The 19,447-nt window shown below is 43.2% G+C and overlaps 1 protein-coding gene across 1 annotated transcript in view; it reads right to left on the reverse strand.

Moving 5' to 3' along the window:
- LOC121537712 (sodium-dependent neutral amino acid transporter SLC6A17) overlaps positions 1-19,447 on the reverse strand; it is a 50,892-nt gene that overhangs the window by 31,101 nt on the left and 344 nt on the right. The window lies entirely within an intron of this gene.

Genomic DNA, 19,447 nt, shown 5'->3' on the forward strand with positions numbered 1-19,447 from the left:
ATAAAATGTGAAACCCATTAAAGCTGAGTCATGTGGATGGCCTTGCTGATCACATGAGTTGCAGCCAATGAGGTGGTCTGTTTGTGTGATAACTGGCCTTGAGAATATTGTGTACAAGTAAACTCCAAATTTGTCCATGTCATATATTATTTTGAAAGATGAGTCCATGTCCCACACCATCTGTTTCAGGAGCTACTGCTATAGTATAGGTTTGAATAACTTGTGTGACCAAGCTGTCTATAAATTCCATTCAACTAGACCAGAACAGACATCCCAGCGCCTGCAGTGCCTCTCCTGTACCAGATTTTTTTTTAATCCCAGTTGACCAAAGGAAAACACAGCTGAATAGTTCTACTTATGGATGAATCAGCTGTATTGTGCAGGCTCTATGATAATAAGGCTATTTGCCTAGAAAGCCTGACCGGAAATCGCCTGAGTTCAACTCCGTGTGTAATTGATTGTAACCCTGCCTGGCTGCCTGGCTGGCTGGCTGGCTGGCTGGGTGGCTGACTGGGTGGCTGGGTGCCTGGCTGGCTGCCTGGCTGGGTGGGTGGGTGGCTGGCTGGCTGGCTGGCTGGCTGGCTGGCTTGCTGGCTGGCTGCCTGGCTGGCTGGCTGGGTGGGTGGGTGGCTGGCTGCCTGGCTGGCTAGGAGCTGGTCAGTAGCCCCTTCTCTTTCCTTTCTCAGAGGACTGTTGGTTTAGCCCAACAGCTGACGGGGAAAGCCTGTGCTAGGTAGACTGAGTAGAGGACCAGCGCACACAAGATTTGGTCCTGAGTTCTAGCACCACAGAAGACAGTTCTGGACCCACAGCAGACAGTTCTGGACCCACAGCAGACAGTTCTGGACCCACAGCAGACAGTTCTGGCACCACAACAGCTGACAGCAGACTGAGTTCTGGCACCACAACAGCTGAAAGCAGACAGGCAGTCCCAAGTGCAACAGAGGTGGAGCTGTGAAGCTTGTCTGAGACCTGAAAACTTGCGTTAGCTCCTCGGGCTAATGCCTAGGCTTTACTCAGCAGGCTAACACACACTGTAGCACACACTGTTTGAATGGGCTTAAATACTTTAAATTGACATGAAATACTTGACATTTCCATGAAACAGCAAATAATGGGGCGATAAGGACGTCAATGGTTAAAATGCCAAGCAACAACTTTGCCTAGAGATAAGACCTCAGATGGGGCATATAGTTTGAAAATCATATTATCAGACCTTCTGAGCTGTTTCAGTGACTGGCTCTAAAGATCTCACCTGTCGGACGGCAGGCAGGTCTGTTTGATCTAAGCTGTGAGGGTCAAGAGACCAGCTAGACAACATTATTAAACATGGTCTCTCATGTGCAGCAGGGAGGGAGTTCTTAAGAAGGTGGCCACCCAGAGGCCAGTCCAACTGCAGTCTGTCTGCACGCAACATCACATTCTTTAGACAGAACAATCTCCTGCAGTCACGACATGCAGCTTTCACATACTACTCAGTGGACTCAGTCAGTACTCGAATAACAATGGCTCATCCCGTGGTTCTCACATACTCAGTACTCAACACCTCTTGACCTCTTCCACGGCATGGATATTAAAGATAAATCAAGGCTTTGTCCCAAATGGCATCCTAATCCATATATAGTGTACTACTTTTGACCGTAGTCTTATGGGACCTGGTCAAAAGTAGTGCACTGAATAGGGGTGCCGTTTGGGACTCACACAAAATATGTATCTCTGAAGTCCACAGCACTTCATCACATAATACAATGAGTCATCAGCGCAGCCTATATTCAGTACATTGTAGTTGGTTTTGAAAAAATAACTGGTAAACAAACTACAGCCCTATGGGCCAGACAAAATGTTCGAAGTCTCCAGGAGACTTGGGCTTCGTCCCAAATGGCACCCTATTCCCTATCACTGCGTAAAAAAAATAGTATGTTTCCCAGTGTGTACATGAAAGTCATAATGTGTTTAATGATAAGAAGTAGAAGCTCAGTATTGAGAAGTCAGAATAAAAACTGAGCTTGACCGGTCTTGATCGGTCGGCTCTGGAAGGTCATGGATCTTTACACATGCTAATAGCCATCTAACGCCTTGTCTATTGTACTCATATAATAGCCATCTAACACCTTGTCTATTGTACTCATATAATAGCCATCTAACACCTTGTGTATTGTACTCATATCACACCCCCGTTCAGCTCAGCAGGCAATTTACTTAAAACTTTTATTTAGTTGGCCTATAACCTAGTTCTCACATTTTTAAACGTCTTAATAAGAATGATAGACTATAAAGTTAATGGAGTTTATATTAATGCAATCATCAATTAAAGATCCAATATTTGAAGTGCATTTAAAATAGCAACACACCTAAAACAATAAAATGAAAAAAAACAAGCATGTCAATAAAATAAATCAAATGTTCTCAAAGAACATAAAACCCAAAGGAGTCATTGATTAAAGGCCAAGCTAAAAAGGCTGGTTGACAAATGAGATTTTAACCCCTCAGACAGTTTCACAGCACAATGCAAAGTTCCATATAAAAAAAAGTATAATAAAACATATATAAAATGTATTATATACTTTATAAAATAAACACAAACAATGATGTTAATCATCAAACGTTTATTACCGCTACAATTAAAAAAAATAAACAGTAGCTTTGTTCTCAAATTCCCAATGCTAGGCCCCTTGATTTCTCATAGTTTCAACTCCCAAGTTAGCCTGGCTGACGAGCGACCCACGTGACTACACAGTGAGTTAGCAAAAATTTTGAGCGACTTTGAGCAACTGTTTGATTGGTTCTCATATGCTTGCTATTTGCATGCGGAAAGCCCCCTATGCTTCCTTGTCAATCTGCTATACCCTCACTAGAGAGGTAAACAAGCCAAGCTAAAGTTAGCCTAGCTAACTAAAACTGTGGGGAGAAAAACTCAGTGATTGAGCTTTCTGATAAGGAGATAGAGAGATGACACTGCCACATAGTAACACCAATTTAGGGACTGAATTAAAATAGGAGCAACTTGAAGCATTTAGAGCCTTTGTGCACGGGGAGGCTATATTGGCGGTCTTGTCAACAGGCTTTGGGGAAAGCCTCATTTACGAGCTAGCTAGCTAATTCTAGTCTTCAAGAAGCTAGGAAAACAACCTCCAATTCTGACAGTCATGTTCCCGCTAAAGGCTGTGGTGGAAAGAGGACCAAATCCACGAGGTCTCAGAGTGGTGATTGTGGAGGAAGCCAAGAATGCTATCTGGGACGGTGCATGCAACCTTGTCTTCGGAAGTCCGGAGAGATGGTTCGGGAAGACCGGGAGAGATGTGTTGGCCTCAGTCCTATACAGTTCTAAAATTGTCAGAGTCGTTGAGGATTAAGTCCATTTGGCATGTACAATGACCTAGAACTGTACTTCGACGGTATAGAATGGCACTGCGATGGATACATGTAATGTTTTCATTTATTTACTTTTTACCCCTATTTCTCCCCAATTTGTAGTTGATTTCTCATAGCTACAACTCCCTTACGGACTCGGGAGAGGCGAAGGTCGAGAGCCATGCGTCCTCCGAAACATGACCCTGCCAAGCCGCATTGCTTGCATAACCCGGAAGCCAGCCGCACCAATGTGTTGGAGGAAACACCGTACAACTGGCGACACGAGTCAGCGTGCATGCGCCCGGCCCGCCACAAGGAGTCGCTAGAGCGCGATGGGAAAAGGACATCCCGGCCGGCCAAACCTTTCCCTAACCAGACTACGCTGGGCGCCGCAACATGGGTCTCCCGGTCGTGGCCGGCTGCAACACAGCCTGGGATCGAACCCAGGTCTGTAGTGACGCCTCCAGCACCGCGATGCAGTGCCTTAGACCGCTGCGCCACTCGGGAGGCATACATTTAATGTCTGAATGGACATTATAGTGATGACAGCCCAGTGAATGATTGATTGAAAGTTTTGTATTTGTACAAATGTAATGTGTAAGAAGTGTTTGTTTGCATGAAATGTTTGCATGATATCCCTATAAGACATTGAGTAGCCTAAATAAAGTGGTAGAACTGCATCATAAATGACTGGTTGACAGGCAGCACAAGGGCTGAAAGAGGCATTACAGAAAGTAATTTTACTGGATTCAACTATGGGAACCCCATACATAAGATGTTCGTATGCAAGAACTACTAGCGTAGTAATCAAACGAGCTTCAATATCTTTATATTGTTACCAATTATACATGTATTCTGAATGAGGATGGGATTGAAGAATCTATAGCCTACCTTTTATCACAGTCAGCAGTCTAACAACAGTATCTTTCTGTAAGGGTCAGAGCTCAAAATGAAAACCTGCCTTTCGGGAGAGTTTCAGCAAACTTGGAGAACTGCGTTCTTTTGTGAAAGAAGATGAGATTACTATACGTGAGCACATGATGTTCAAAAGGGGCCATCGCCACTCATAGATAGTGTCTTCAAAGTGAAACACAACGTATGAGGTGTTAATATTTGTCATTTCCCAATGGCAACAAATGACATTGTTGGTAAAGGACGTCTTCTTAGTGCCAGCATGACCTAGTGACATGTAGCTCAGCTGGTAGAGCACGGCGCTTGTAACGCCAAGGTAGTGGGTTCGATCCCCGGGACCACCCATACACAAAAATGTATGCACGCATGACTGTAAGTCGCTTTGGATAAAAGCGTCTGCTAAATGGTATATTATTATTATTATTATTACACTACCAGTCAAAAGTTTGGACACCAACTCATTCAAGGGTTTCTTCTTTATTTGTACTATTTTCTACATTGTAGAATAATAGTGAAGACATCAAAACTATGAAATAACACATATGGAATCCTGTTCTAAAGTAGCCACCCTTTGCCTTGGTGACAGCTTTGCACACTCTTGGCAACAGACAACGGAAAAGCTCAGAGACCCAAGCCAGCCGTCTGCCAGCCACCTTGTCATTCCAAATGATTGACTGAAATGAACCTGTCAACATAGTGATGACATACACAGTGTGAATAACCTTTTAATTACAGGTGCATGCTTGACGATGCACCCTGCATAAAGCAAGCTCAGCCATATTTGTTCTGTTGTCCAATTGCAGTTGTTGTCTCTGTGTCTGAGTGAGGGACCTCAACAGGGTGTTTGATTCGGATGTTTCAGGAAACAATTTACACGCGCCATGACATGAGAAATGTGTGTGTTTTCATGTTCCGGACCAACAAACACATCACAAGAGAACAACTGTTACTATGCTGCCTGGTGTTAGCTCTGCATCTGGTTGACCCGTCTGTCTGTCAGTCGCGAAGAGCGAAAACTTCTACCTTGATCAGTGCTTATAACCTCTCCCAGGATGTCTACCTCATGTTGTTCTGTCAGCTGTACAATGGTGAGATCCTTGTTGGGATTCATTAATGTGAAGACACTATACAGATCATTCCCATCTTCACTTGCTATGACCAACAGCTGTTTAGGGGGCAGGCAAATAATGTCTGAGCTCACTGAGAATTCAACACTGGTCAGATCCTTATTGTCACTGATCAATGGCATGTAAGTACTTGGTACCATCAGGAACTACACTACCGGTCAAAAGTTTTAGAACACCTTCTCATACAAGGGTTTTTTCTTTATTTTTACTATTTTCTACATTGTAGAATAATAGCGAAGACATCAAAACTACGAAATAACACATACGGAATCATGTAGTAACCAAAGAAAGTGTTAAACAAATCAAAAATATATTTTATATTTGAGATTCTTCAAATAGCCACCCGTTGCCTTGATGACAGCTTTGCACACTGCTTTTTCACCCCATTTCCATTAAAAATGTCTGGAGCCATTTTGTTGCAGTTTGACCTGGATCTGTGTTGTCGAACAGATAAAAAGATGGTGGTGACATCCCAAGTAGGTTACATGAAAGTAAAAACAAATTACACTAATAAAAAAACCGTATCTAATAAAAATTTCTAATAGAATGAAATTGATAATATGTGAGGCAGAGATATTATTTTGAGAACATCATTTGAGGAGTCACCTGAAGCGTGAGAGGAACGGGAGATAGATGAATACAGCAGTGCTGAGGATACTACTCTGAATTTTGTGTGGTGAGCATTATGGCGCCCAGAGCTGATGAGGCATCACCCAAGTGGGTGCTAAACGGAGTGGAAGAGGAGAAGTCCAGTGGCTACAAGATCATCAGCAGACTCCATCACCATCATCTACCATCCTGTGTCTTTCTCCCTTCGCTCAAGCCATGAACTGACCCTCTCCATCTTCGAAGGATGCAGCTTTCAAAGGCCTCTATTGGTTGACCTGTCTTAATATATTGCTTGTTTGTTTTTTGTTTGTTCTTGAAGCGCTTTGAGATTCTATGAGAAGCGCTATAGAAATGTAATACATTATTCTTCTTCTATAGAATTACCAATACACGCATTGAGCGAAGTCTTGGGGATCTGTGCAAAATTCTTGGGGATCTGTGCAACCTAGCCAAAGATGGTGGATAAATGAAGATGTTTTAATCAGGCATATTACCATTTTAAAAAACAGTTCCGGTTTACTTAAGGGGTGGCTCTCCCATAGACACCAATGCGATAGCAGCTGCGTCTGGTCTACTTGTATATTAACCAGAAGAAATTAGCCAGTGAGATGTCTCACTTCCTCTTCTGTCTCTGCTGGAGCGACCATATACAGTCATTGGGAGCGACGCACTTGTACTGAGTTTGTTTTGATGGGACAGGAAGTATAATTTCATGAAACACCGGCACAAACTCATCAGCCTATCATACGCATGGGAATAGAAGGGAGGGCATAGTGATTGAAAGGTAAATAATCCAATCAAATGAACAAAACCAGAAGTGAGGGAGTGACGGTTGAAAATGACCAATCAAATTAACGCAATTTGAAAACTCTGCAAGGGTGTTTTCTACTGGCGGTCATTTTAAAATTATATTCCTGTAGCTAACAATGAACAACTTGGAGAGGTGGCAGAAGCAGAAGTGGCGTTTGAAGCTGAAAGCACGTTGAGTACAGTTAGTGAGAAAGATGAGTGGACAACAGTGAACGAAAAGAGCTAAAATGGTTGTGGAAAATGAGTCTGATGAATCGTTGCTTATTGGAGTACGTTTTCTGGATAAGGATGTTTATTTGGGAAACCCTTTTGAAGTCACGATGATGGTGAAGAAGGCGCTGGGAAAAGTGGATGCAGTCAAAGTAACCACGAGTGTTATGGTGTTGATATCATAGTAACCAGGAGTGGTATGGTGGTGATATCATAGTAACCAGGAGTGTTATGGTGTTGATATCATAGTAACCAGGAGTGGTATGGTGGTGATATCATAGTAACCAGGAGTGTTATGGTGTTGATATCATAGTAACCAGGAGTGGTATGGTGTTGATATCATAGTAACCAGGAGTGGTATGGTGTTGATATCGTGTGTATCTAAAGAGCAAAAGGATGCATTGTGGGTCGCGGAATTATCGACGCATGAAGTGGACAGCTTTGATTTTTCGGAGCAGGGCACCGGTAAAAGGTGTTATCTCTGGCGTCCCGTAGGACAATGATAATCAATGTCTTAGGCAAAAAATTCCAGGAGTAGTTAATGCACGTCGCTTGACCAGTATGGAGAATGGGAAAAAGGAACAAAGTTGATCTGTATGATTGATGTTTGAGTATTTACCACCCTATGTAGAGTTGGGATATATAAGATACGATTTAAGAGCGTTTTGTGCAAAACCCGATGCAATGCAAGAAGTGTAAAAAGTTTGGCCACGTGTCAAGTGTTTGCAGGAATATGTTATTGAAGAGTCTGTGAATGGAAAACGTTGCAACTGTGGTGGGGATCATATTTCCGAATTCCTTGATTGCCCTGTTAGGGTGAAAGAGGTTGAGGTGTCAAGGATCAAATTGACACCTGACAGCATATCTATGTGGAGGTGGTGAAGAGAGTTGAAAGGGCAAGAGGCCACAGTGCGGAAGAAGATATGGTGGTGGATGCACCACAACCAGTTGCCAATGTTATACGTCAATCAAGTGATCTGGATACACTTATTGTGAAGAAGGTGGATTTTGTAGCATTTATAACAACAGTTATTAATTGTACTGCACAAGTGTCCAAGAAGTCCAAGAAGCCGGACATCCTTATATCTGCAGCCGAGAAGTTTTTGGGCCTCCAAGACTTAACGGCAGAAGCACTGCAAGGACTACTGTCACCAGGAAATGTCCCGCCATCACAGGATCCTTCTGAGCCTGTGTAGGGACCTGATTAAAACAGAAAAGCAGGCTGATTTAGTATAATTAAAATTAAGTTACTGAAACAAGCTAATGTTAGCTAGCTACCAAAGCATAGTTGGCTAACGTGTTAGCTTCCCAACGTTGAGGGAAGAACGGATAGCTTGGTACAGTAGCTAGCTAGCTAACGTTATTTAACTAACCAAGCCTACTAAAATACAGCAGTGGAGACAAGAGGACTATTGACTGTTTTATTTTTTTCATTGATACAATTAGTTTGTGGGACCCGCGGGGCCCGCCAGGAGTCTCTTTGACAGTTTGTGTGAGGGAACGACGCATCACCAAACGAGGGCATGGATTTCCAACAACCCATGAGTCATGTCATGGCCAGGCTGAATCAGATGCCGGACTACAACACTGATATGGCTGATATGAACGATGACAGAAGTTAGCTGAACTATTCCAACAGCAGCAGCAGCAGCTACAGCAGAACACACCGGAACAGTCGACTGGCGTTCATCGAGTAAGACTGAATGAGCTTAACCGTCAGTTCAACGTTTACTTTTACAACTTGCACATTGCTGGTATGCTAGCTAATGTTGAATATTTTTAATCCTGTTTGATTTGCTGATGGTCCAAATATGTTACATGAAATAGTGGTGAGAAAAATCATGTTTTTTTTCTTTGTCATGTCTCAGGAAGAACAGTCCACTCATGTACTGGCTGCTGGTTAGTCAACTGAGATGAAGGTACACCGATGGAGAGTGGAGCAGGGCAGAGTTAGTCCCATAAAGACATGGACCGACCGTAACATAGTTCTACATCTTACAATTTCCTCAAGGATTTTGATGCATATAACCGTTGCTAACACACCACACTGACTGAGATTGCAAATCGGCAAATTGGACTGAAAGAGAGAGGCGTACTGTAAGTCGTCGTGGGATACGCCAGCCAGAGAAAGCAAAGGAAAGGGAAATAAAGAAGTGACACCAGAGACACGTTAGTTTATAAATGTAAACCAATCCATACATTTTAAATACAGTACTGAGTTTGGAAAAGTTGAGACTTGTTCCACAGATTTTAGTGATGCTTTTCCAGCTTTGAGATTCAAGTACTGCTTATTGAGATTCCAGTGTTTAATCGCAAAATAACTTATTGTCTCCTGTAATTTCACAGGCTCTGGAAAGTCGGTAAAAAATAACTCTCTGCTGAAGAGAAGTGGCGTTTTGCGATAGGCAACTGAAGACTGATGATGTCTGATGTGGAGACAGACCCGGAGGAGACGGATGCATTTTTTATAAACTCCCCACCCTGGCGCTTCCTTGAGTTTGAGGATCTGATTGCGTCAGCGCGTCAGCAGGAGAAGAAGGGCCAAGCGTGCTTATGGGTGTCACGATCGTTTATATACGGGACGGACCAAGGCGCAGCGTGATATGCATACATGTTTATTAACGAATAAACACAACAACAAAACAATAAACAAACGATACGTGAAGTCCAAGGCAGCGCAACACAACATACCTTAACACGGAACAAGATCCCACAACTAACAGGTGCCAAAAGGCTGCCTAAGTATGGTCCCCAATCAGAGACAACGAGCAACAGCTGCCTCTGATTGGGAACCACACAGGCCAACATAGATCTACACATTCTAGATCTTAAACATAGAACATCGACATAGCAAACACAACACAGAAAATACACACCCTGACTCAACAAATACAAGTCCTCAGAGTCAGGGCGTGACAATGGGGAGAAAAAGCCTACCCAGAACATCTGATTGATTTGATTTGATTTGTGCAATAGACCACAGACAATCGCCTGCACCTTAGGGACTATTTTCACTGACGCCTCACACCTGCTTCTCAACAAAATGTTTGAACCTACTCTCTCTCTCTCACTCACCAACCCTTACATATTCACACACAGAACATTACCCTCTTCTTCTTGTTTTCTTGATAAATGTGTTAATATTGTGTATTTTTTGATAAATGTGTTGGTATTGTGTTGTTTTTTTTGATACATGTGAATTGCACTGTTGAGGAGAGCTTGCAATATTTGTTTTGTTTTATTTCATAAATTGGTTAGGATTTTTTTTTTTTACTTATGTCTTATGTTGTACACTTTTCTATTTTATTTTATTTCATTAGAGATGTTGTATTTACTAATTTGTTCGACTTTTGAACACTTGTTCTTTTCTTTGGGGGGGGTAATAACACTTTAAACATTTTTAAAACTTATGTATTTGCTTATCTTGTACACTTTTTTTGACAAATAAAAGCATGTTTATACAGTTTATTCAGCTGGAGCTATATATCTATATACTGTTTATACAGTGCATTCGGAGAAAGTATTCAGACCCCTTGACTTTTTCCACATTTTGTTACGTTACAGCCTTATTCTAAAATTGATTAAATAAAACAATTTCCTCATCAATCTACATAATGACAAAGCGAAAACAGGTTTTTAGACATTTTTGCCAATTTATAAAAATAAATAAATGTATTAAAAATAAAAACAGTATTACCTTATTTACATAAGTATTCAGACCCTGAGCTCAAGTGCATCCTGTTTCCATTGATCATCCTTGAGATGTTTCTACAACTTGATTGTAGTCCACCTGTGGTAAATTCAATTGATTGGACATGATTTGTCCAAAACATTTCTGCAGCACTGAAGGTCCCCAAGAACACAGTGGCCTCCATCATTCTTAAATGTAAGAAGTTTGGAACCACCAAGAGACTTCCTAGAGCTGGCCACCCGGCCTAACTGAGCAATCGGGGCAGAAGGGCCTTTGTCGGGGAGGTGACCAAGAACCCGATGGTCACTCTGACAGAGCTCCAGAGTTCCTTTGTGGAGATGGGAGAACCTTTGCAAAAAATGTTTTTGCTTTGTCATTATGGGGTATTGTATGTGGAAAAAGTCAAGGGGTCTGAATACTTTCCGAATGCACTTGGACTTTCCTTGATTTGGTGACAGAATTAGCACCCATTAGTGTAAGGGGGGGTGGCTAGTCTTCAGAGGTATAAGGATAATTAGAGTGAGGGTATTTGGTGCAGTGTATATAGTCCACTACTTTTGACCAAGGTCCATAGGGAATAGGGTGCTATTTGGGACAGAGCCTTGGGGATGTAACTTCATTTCTGGCCTAGTGGCCTCCCATTTATGGAACGTATGCAAATAATGGTGAAGTTGCTATAGTGAGGAGATGATGGTAGTTTATCAGATTGAAATGGACTGAGTGATTCACTTAAAACTGTCTTCTAGGAAGTCAGAGAGAGAGAGAGGTTAGCTACAGCAGAACAGTCACTGTCCTCTTGTCGTATCTGCTCCAACTGGTATCAATTACAGTGGCGGTCAGTGCCGTTTAAGATGAGGGAGGACGATTTATTTTCATGAGCATGGCCTTATTTCTATTACAGCATATTGCATGACTGTCATTCATATTCCATTCACCCAGTTCAATGTAACAGCGATAGGTTTAGGCTACTACATGATACTAACATTTTCCCTATATCCATCATGAGGTTGCTACAACCTAGCCTATGAATGAAAGTTTACAACGTAGGTGCACACAGGTCGAGAGACAAATTTGAGGTGACAGACAGTGACACATGGACTGATGGTGACATTCAATACCACCTTGCACACTGTTGCCTGCATCTAGCTGATATAGGGTGTAATCATTAGTCCAACAGTTGCAAACGAGAGTTTCTATTGGGCAAATTCAGGTACGTTTATCCCCGTTTTGTTCCGTTTGCTTCCGTTTAAGAAACGTTTTTCAACAGAATCAACAGAATGAATACACCCTTGATCAAGCATAAACACAGTTCACTTTCATAGCAGCCACGTTGTATTCCTTCTCGTATGCACTCTCCTCCTCTCACCTCTTCCCTTCGCTTGTGGACTTCAATGCACAACACATCACCTGTATTTGACCAGGCGGAACAACCTTTCCAAGCCAAACCGCTACACACAGCCTACATCGTTGTCACCATATTTGCTAAAGTAGCATCATAGTCAGCAAAGCTAATAGAACTAACGCGTTAGTAAACCCGCTACAATCATGCAAAAAAATTAACAAACTTAAATATCATATTTACATAAGTATTCAGATCCTTTACTCAGTACTTTGTTGAAACACCTTTGGCAGCAATTACAGCCTCAAGTCTTCTTGGGTATGACGCTACAAGCTTGGCACACCAGTATTTAGGGAGTCTCTCCCATTCTTCTCTGCAGATCCTCTCAAGCTCTGTCAGGCTGGATGGGGAGCGTCGCTGCAGAGCTATTTTCAGGTTTCTCCAGAGATGTCCTATTGGGTTCAAGTCCGGGCTCTGGCTGGGCCACTCAAGGACATTCAGAGACTTGTGCCGAAGCCACTCCTGCGTTGTCTTGGCTGTGTACTTAGGGTCGTTGTCCTGTTGGAAGGTAAACCTTCACCCCAGTCTGAGGTCCTGAGCGCTCTGGAGCAGGTTTTCATCAAGGATCTCTCTGTACTTTGTGCCAATCATCTTTCCCTCCATCCTGACTAGTCTCCCAGGCCCTGCCGCTGAAAAACATCCCCACAGCATGAGCCTGCCAGCCTTCACCGTAGGGATGGTGCCAGGTTTCCTCCAGACATGACGCTTGGAAATCAGGCCAAAGAGTTCAATCTTGGTTTCATTAGACCAGAGAATCTTGTTTCTCATGTTCTGAGAGTCCTTTAGGTGCCTTTTGGCAAACTCCAAGCGGGCTGTCATGTGCCTTTTACTGAGAAGTGGCTTCCGTCTGGCCACTCTACCATAAAGGCCTGATTGGTGGAGTGCTGCAGAGATGGTTGTCCTTCTGGAAGGTTCTCCAATCTCCACAGAGGAACTCTAGAGCTCTGTCAGAGTGATCATCGGGTTCTTGGTCACCTCCCTGATCAAGGCCCTTCTCGCCCGTTTGCTCAGTTTGGCCGGGCGGCCAGCTCTAGGAAGAGTCTTGGTGGTTCCAAACTTTTTCCATTTAAGAATGATGGAGGCCACTGTGTTCTTGCGGACCTTCAATGCTGCAGACATTTTTTGGTACCCTTCCCCATATCTGAGCCTCAACACAACCTGTCTTGGAGCTCTATGGACAATTCCTTCAACCTCATGGCTTGGTATTTGCTCTGACATGCACTGTCAACTGTGGGACCTTATATAGACAGGTGTTTGCCTTTCCAAATCATGTCCAATCAATTGAATTTATCACAGGTGGACTCCAATCACATTGTAGAAACATCTCAAGGATGATCAATGGAAACAGGATGCACCTGAGCTCAACTTCGAGTCTCATAGCAAAGGGTCTGAATACTTATGTAAAGAAGGTATTTCTGTTTATATTTTTAATACATTTGCAAAAATATCTAAAAACCTTTTATTCACTTTGTCATTATGGGGTATTGTGTGTAGATTGAGGAGGATTAAAAAAATAAATAATCCATTTTAGAAAAAGGCTGTAACGTAACAAAATGTGGAAAGAGTCAAGAGGTCTGATTACTTTCCGAATGCACTGTAGGATAAAGTGACTAGGCAACAGGGTAGATAATAAACAGTAACATCAGCAAATGTGATGAGTCAAAAGATTTACTGCAAAAAGGGTAAATGCAGCTAGTCCGGGAAGCTATTGGTTAACTATTTAACTAACTATTTAGCAATCGTATGACTTGGGGGTAGAAAGTGTTCAGGGTCCTGTTGGTTCCAGAAACCACTTGCCATGTGGTAGCAGAGAGAACAGTCTATGAATTGGGTGTCTGGAGTCTTTGACAATTTTTAGGGCCTTCCTCTGACACCGCCTGGTATAGAGGTCCTGGATGGCAGGAAGCTTGGCCCCAGTGATGTACTGGGCCGTACTCACTACCTTCTGTAGCACCTTGCAGTCGGATGCCAAGCAGTTGCCATACCAAGCGGTGATGCAGCCAGTCAAGATGCTCTCAATGGTGCAGCTGTAAATATTTTCAGCCTCCTGAGGGGGAAGAGGCATTGTCGTGCCCTCTTCACAACTGTGTTGGTGTGGACCATGATGTGGACACTGAGGAACTTGAAGCTCCCGACCCGCTCCACTACAGCTCCGTCGATGTGGATGGGGGCCGTCCCCGGCCCTCCGTTTCCTGTAGTCCACGATCAGCTCCTTTGTCTTGCTGACGTTGAGGGAGAGGTTGTTGTCCTGGCACCACACTGCCAGGTTCTCTGACCTCCTCCCTGTAGGCTGTCTCATCGTCGTCGGTGATCAGGCCTACCGTCGTTGTGTCGTCGGCAAACTTAATGATGGTGTTGGAGTCATGTGTGTGGCCACGCAGTAGAGGGTGAACCGGGAGTACAGGTGGGGACTAAGAACGCACCCCTGAGGGGCCCCCGTGTTGAGGGTCAGTGTTGCAAATTAATTCAATGTATTGCAAGAATTAAGGTTTAAATTTTTTGTTTGTTTTTTTATGAGCGTTCTATGTCTATGTTCTAGGAGCGTTTCTGTGCTGTGTGCACTGTGCACCTTCCCATGGCTAAAAGTAGTGCACTACTTCTGATCAGAGCCCTATGAGCCATGGCCAAAAGTAGTGCACTTTAAAGGGAATAGGGTTCTATTTGGGATACACACCGTGACAGACTATTAACATAAACTGACCGGCGCGCGCAAGATTTAGGCCTAGTTCTGGGTTTGGATTAATTAAGCTCAGAACATATCACATCCAGACACCACGCCTCTCCCCCTGCCAGTCATAACAAAGACGAAAGACAACTTCTTCCTCTGACAACATGCAGTTTAAACTCGCTATTTGCATTTGAGGTTTGGTCCAACAGAATCGGTCATATGGACACCCAAACACTTAGAGACATTATTTTACTGTAACAGACAATAACTTATCCTTTCTAAAGATACCCTTTTTATATCTCAACTCCCAAAATGTAGAACAGACCAGACCCTACTAAAAACAGTGTATCAATGAACATGTTGTGGAAAATTAATGCTCAGTTTCTGTTTCGCGTGACATTGCGGTATCACGTACCGCTAGCATCATTTTAGCCACAGACTGTCTAGTCTGTGTTTTACAAATGTGCAATGAGCATAAAAATATGCATTTATATAAGGAATTGGCAACTCGTTTCTCATTCTGAGAAATAAGCATCTTCTTATCCAGGTAGGCCACTTGATTTCAATATCTAAACAAAGTGAACAGGCTACGTTGTTCAAACAGTTGGAGAAGGACAGGAGGGTGTATTCATCACAGTTCAACTGTTCTACCTTGTTAGCCACCAAATAGATCCAAGTTGGCTATAATTGAAATATAAAGGTTAGCTGGCTACTCACTAGCACGTGGGCTTGTGCTTGAGAGATTGTTTATGAGACCTGTGTTCATTTTCTATAATACCCGGTACACGATGTGGGTCATTGTTAGTGGATGTGCAAAAATGTAGATGCACATGTATATCATGAATCGCCCATGTGTTTGAAAAAAACAATTTATGATTTTTAGGCCCTTTCGCCCAGCCTTAGGTGGTTGTGTTGTTGCCTACCCTCAACACCTGGGGGGGCGGCCCGTCAGGAAGTCCAGGATACAGTTGCAAAGGGAGGTGTTTAATCCCAGGGTCTTTCGTTTAGTGATAAGCTTGGAGGGCACTATGGTGTTGAACGCTGAGCTGTAGTCAATGAACAGCATTCTTACATACTGTAGGTGTTCCTTTTGTCCAGGTGGGAAAGGGCAGTGTGGAGTGCAATAGAGAGTGTGTCATCTGTAGATCTGTTGGGGCGATATGAGAATTGGAGTGGGGGAGTCTGGGATAATGGTGCTCTGTGCCATGACCAGCCTTTCAAAGCATTTCATTTTCATTAGATGTGAGTATTATGGGGCAATAGTCATTTAGCATTCGGCAGATATCCAGGGCAGAGGCCATCCATATTGAGGCTAATCACTTTACTAGGGGGGAGGGGTGGTCCAAAATAGGGGAGGGTTGTCAAACCTTTTTTGTTTTCCTTTGGGGAGGGTAGTGTGTTTTTTGGGGGGGGCACAGGGGAGGGTAATGTGTTTTTTGGGGGGGCACAGGGGAGGGTAGTGTGTTTTTTCCCTGGTTTACATTTGCTCCTCTGCTCGTATTTTCCCGATAAACATGGCTTGACTTACTTTTGATATTACCCTGATAAAGTTTAGAAACGTTTGTGACGGTTTGGTCTGGTGTGGCTATTATGAATCTTTAGCTACTGCAGGACTATGATATGAAGGCCGTACGCCCCGGCACTCCAACTGACTCCAACGTTTACCCTATTATACTGCAGGACTATGATATGAAGGCCGTACGCCCCGGCACTCCAACTGACTCCAACGTTTATCCTATTATACTGCAGGCCTATGATATGAAGGCCGTACGCCCCGGCACTCCAACTGACTCCAACGTTTACCCTATTATACTGCAGGCCTATGATATGAAGGCCGTACGCCCCGGCGCTCCAACTGACTCCAACGTTTACCCTATTATACTGCAGGCCTATGATATGAAGGCCGTACGCCCCGGCGCTCCAACTGACTCCAACGTTTACCCTATTATACTGCAGGACTATGATATGAAGGCCGTACGCCCCGGCACTCCAACTGACTCCAATGTTTACCCTATTATACTGCAGGACTATGATATGAAGGCCGTACGCCCCGGCACTCCAACTGACTCCAACGTTTACCCTATTATACTGCAGGACTATGATATGAAGGCCGTACGCCCCGGCACTCCAACTGACTCCAACATTTACCCTATTATACTGCAGGACTATGATATGAAGGCCGTACGCCCCGGCGCTCCAAATGACTCCCACAGTTCAACTTGAGGTGAGGAAGAGTGTTTTAGGCCTACCAGTGTTACTCCTATAAATCTAACAATATAACGCTTATCTTTATAGAAAATATTCTGATAGTAAATTAACAAAAATTACCCTCCTTCTGTACGTCTATATCTGTATAGCAGATGCAGAACCGTGAGGTGGACAATTATTGTAAAAGTGTTGCATATGCTACACAACGAAATAATTTTTTTGTAATATATATATATATATTTTGCCCCCTTCTTCTCCCCAATTTTGTGACATCCAATTGCGATCTTGTCTCATCGCTGCAACTCCCCAACGGGCTCGGGAGAGGCGAAGGTCAAGTCATGCGTCCTCCGAAACATGACCCGCCAAGCCGTGCTTCTTAACACCCTCTCGCTTAACCCAGAAGCCAGCCACACCAATGTGTCAGAGGAAACACCTTTCAACTGATGACCGAAGTCAGCTTGCAGGTGCCCGGCCCGCCACAAGGAGTCGCTAGAGCGCAAAGAGCCAAGTAAAGCCCCCACCCCCCACCCCCGGCCACTTGGGAGGCTGTTTTTAAGGACAAATGTGGCTCATTTGGTCAACATCCCTCATTTATTGATGGAGCTGGCTGCGCCAGGTTGGATCTGAATGCATATGGATGTCCATAAAATTTCACAAATTTCCAGCAAATTAAAAATCTTCCCTGTCATGTTGTCCGGAGCCAAATTTTCCTAAAGGAAACTCTGAAATTGCATATTGTTTTTATGAGGATTTTAGAATTTTCACATGAAATTCTATCACCAATTGGATGGAAACCTAGCTATAGACACCCTGAAGACTATTTTTATTTTTATTTTATTTTTTTGTCATTTAGCAGACGCTCTTATCCAGAGCAACTTACAGGATCAATTAGGGTTAAGTGCCTTGCTCAAGGGCACATCGACAGATTTTTCACCTAGTCGGCTCGGGGATTAGAACCAGCGATCTTTCGGTTACTGGCACAACGCTCTTACCCACTAAGCTACCTGCCGACTACGGCAGGTGTGCTAGTCCAGTGTCACTTTGATAGTGGCTGCACATCATGGTTCACCAGCAGCCCCAAACAGCTAAAGAATAAGCTACCAGCCAAACAAGAATTGTATTTAAACTCCCCCCTCATAGTCATCTGGAGGTCGAGCATGTTTTAATCTCTATCTCTGTAATGTGTCTGTATCTACGTAACTGTTTTATGTATTTATGTTTAAAATAATAGGAACCACAATGGAAATAAGTCCCTGACTTTATTGTGTAATCCCGGTCACATTAAAACATCTTTGTGTATATATGCATTTAAGGTAGGGAGGGGTGTATTTTCTGTTTGTCGAGATTGACATAGTCTATTTATTGTGGTGTTGAAAACGCATGATATCGAAGTGCCCGAAGTCGGTATGCTTTGTTTATTGGTTGTGTGCTGCATTGGTACAGAAACCTGTTGGTGGAAAATTTGATGCATATAAATGTATTTTATATAATTATAAATATGGCATCAAAATGTTGAAAATCGGATCTCCCCGCTAGCTGATCATTGTCTGCAGCTTGCTGTAATCGTAGAGTAATGAAACAGGCAGGGAGAGTGAGATCGTCTGTGGTGGTCGGTGAACCCTCAACCTTCTGGTCCGTAGCCCTGCGTGGCATCGACTCTGCCACAAAAGCATGCTGAAGTGGCGAAAGTTGATATCCACATTTAGAAATAACAGATAATGTTATTTGTGGTCGTAAACATTATTTTTAGTTAATTCTATGAGGGCGTTCAATTTATTTTTTATTTTATAGTACAAAGGGAGGGTCATGTGAAAATATATTTTTTCATGACACCTTGAGTTGGACCAGCCCCTCCCCCCCAGTAAATTTCGATCAAGTCCCTTAGACAGTTTCAGTCCATCATCCCATGTCAAACTCAAAACTACTGGGGGAAAGAATGGCCTTCTCTGAGGACAACAAATGATTATATTCTATAGAATCTATTCTATTCTATTCCACGTGGTTCTGAGTAAAAATCCCATAGCATCTTGACTTCTAGCATCTTGATAAGTTAGGTTTGCATCCTCCAGGCCAACTGAGAGACGTCATCATAACACTGCCAATTGGCCTAGTGACCACAGGCACACTGTGTACTGTGAGGCTCCATGTGGGAGAAAAAAAAAAAAAACTATTATTGCTTCAAACAGTTCAAAACAGCTGGAGGAGACATGAATTGTCGCCAAGGTCAAATCAAGAAAAACCGAATAGGACATTCACATCCGTGCATCCAAAGACGGAGGAAAGTAGCATATTTCCTCAATAAGTGACCTGATCACTCAATACGTTATATACCTGGGATGAAATACGAAGACGCGCATTGTAGGCCTATTATCGAACTAAATATTGTGGCCCACACCGTAACCTATAGGCTAGTGACCGCGCCAATGAGCGCTCATCTCGCACCGAAAAGGGCGAACGGTTTC

Source organism: Coregonus clupeaformis, chromosome 24 (assembly GCF_020615455.1).
Source record: "Coregonus clupeaformis isolate EN_2021a chromosome 24, ASM2061545v1, whole genome shotgun sequence".
NCBI classification, from domain to species: domain Eukaryota; kingdom Metazoa; phylum Chordata; class Actinopteri; order Salmoniformes; family Salmonidae; genus Coregonus; species Coregonus clupeaformis.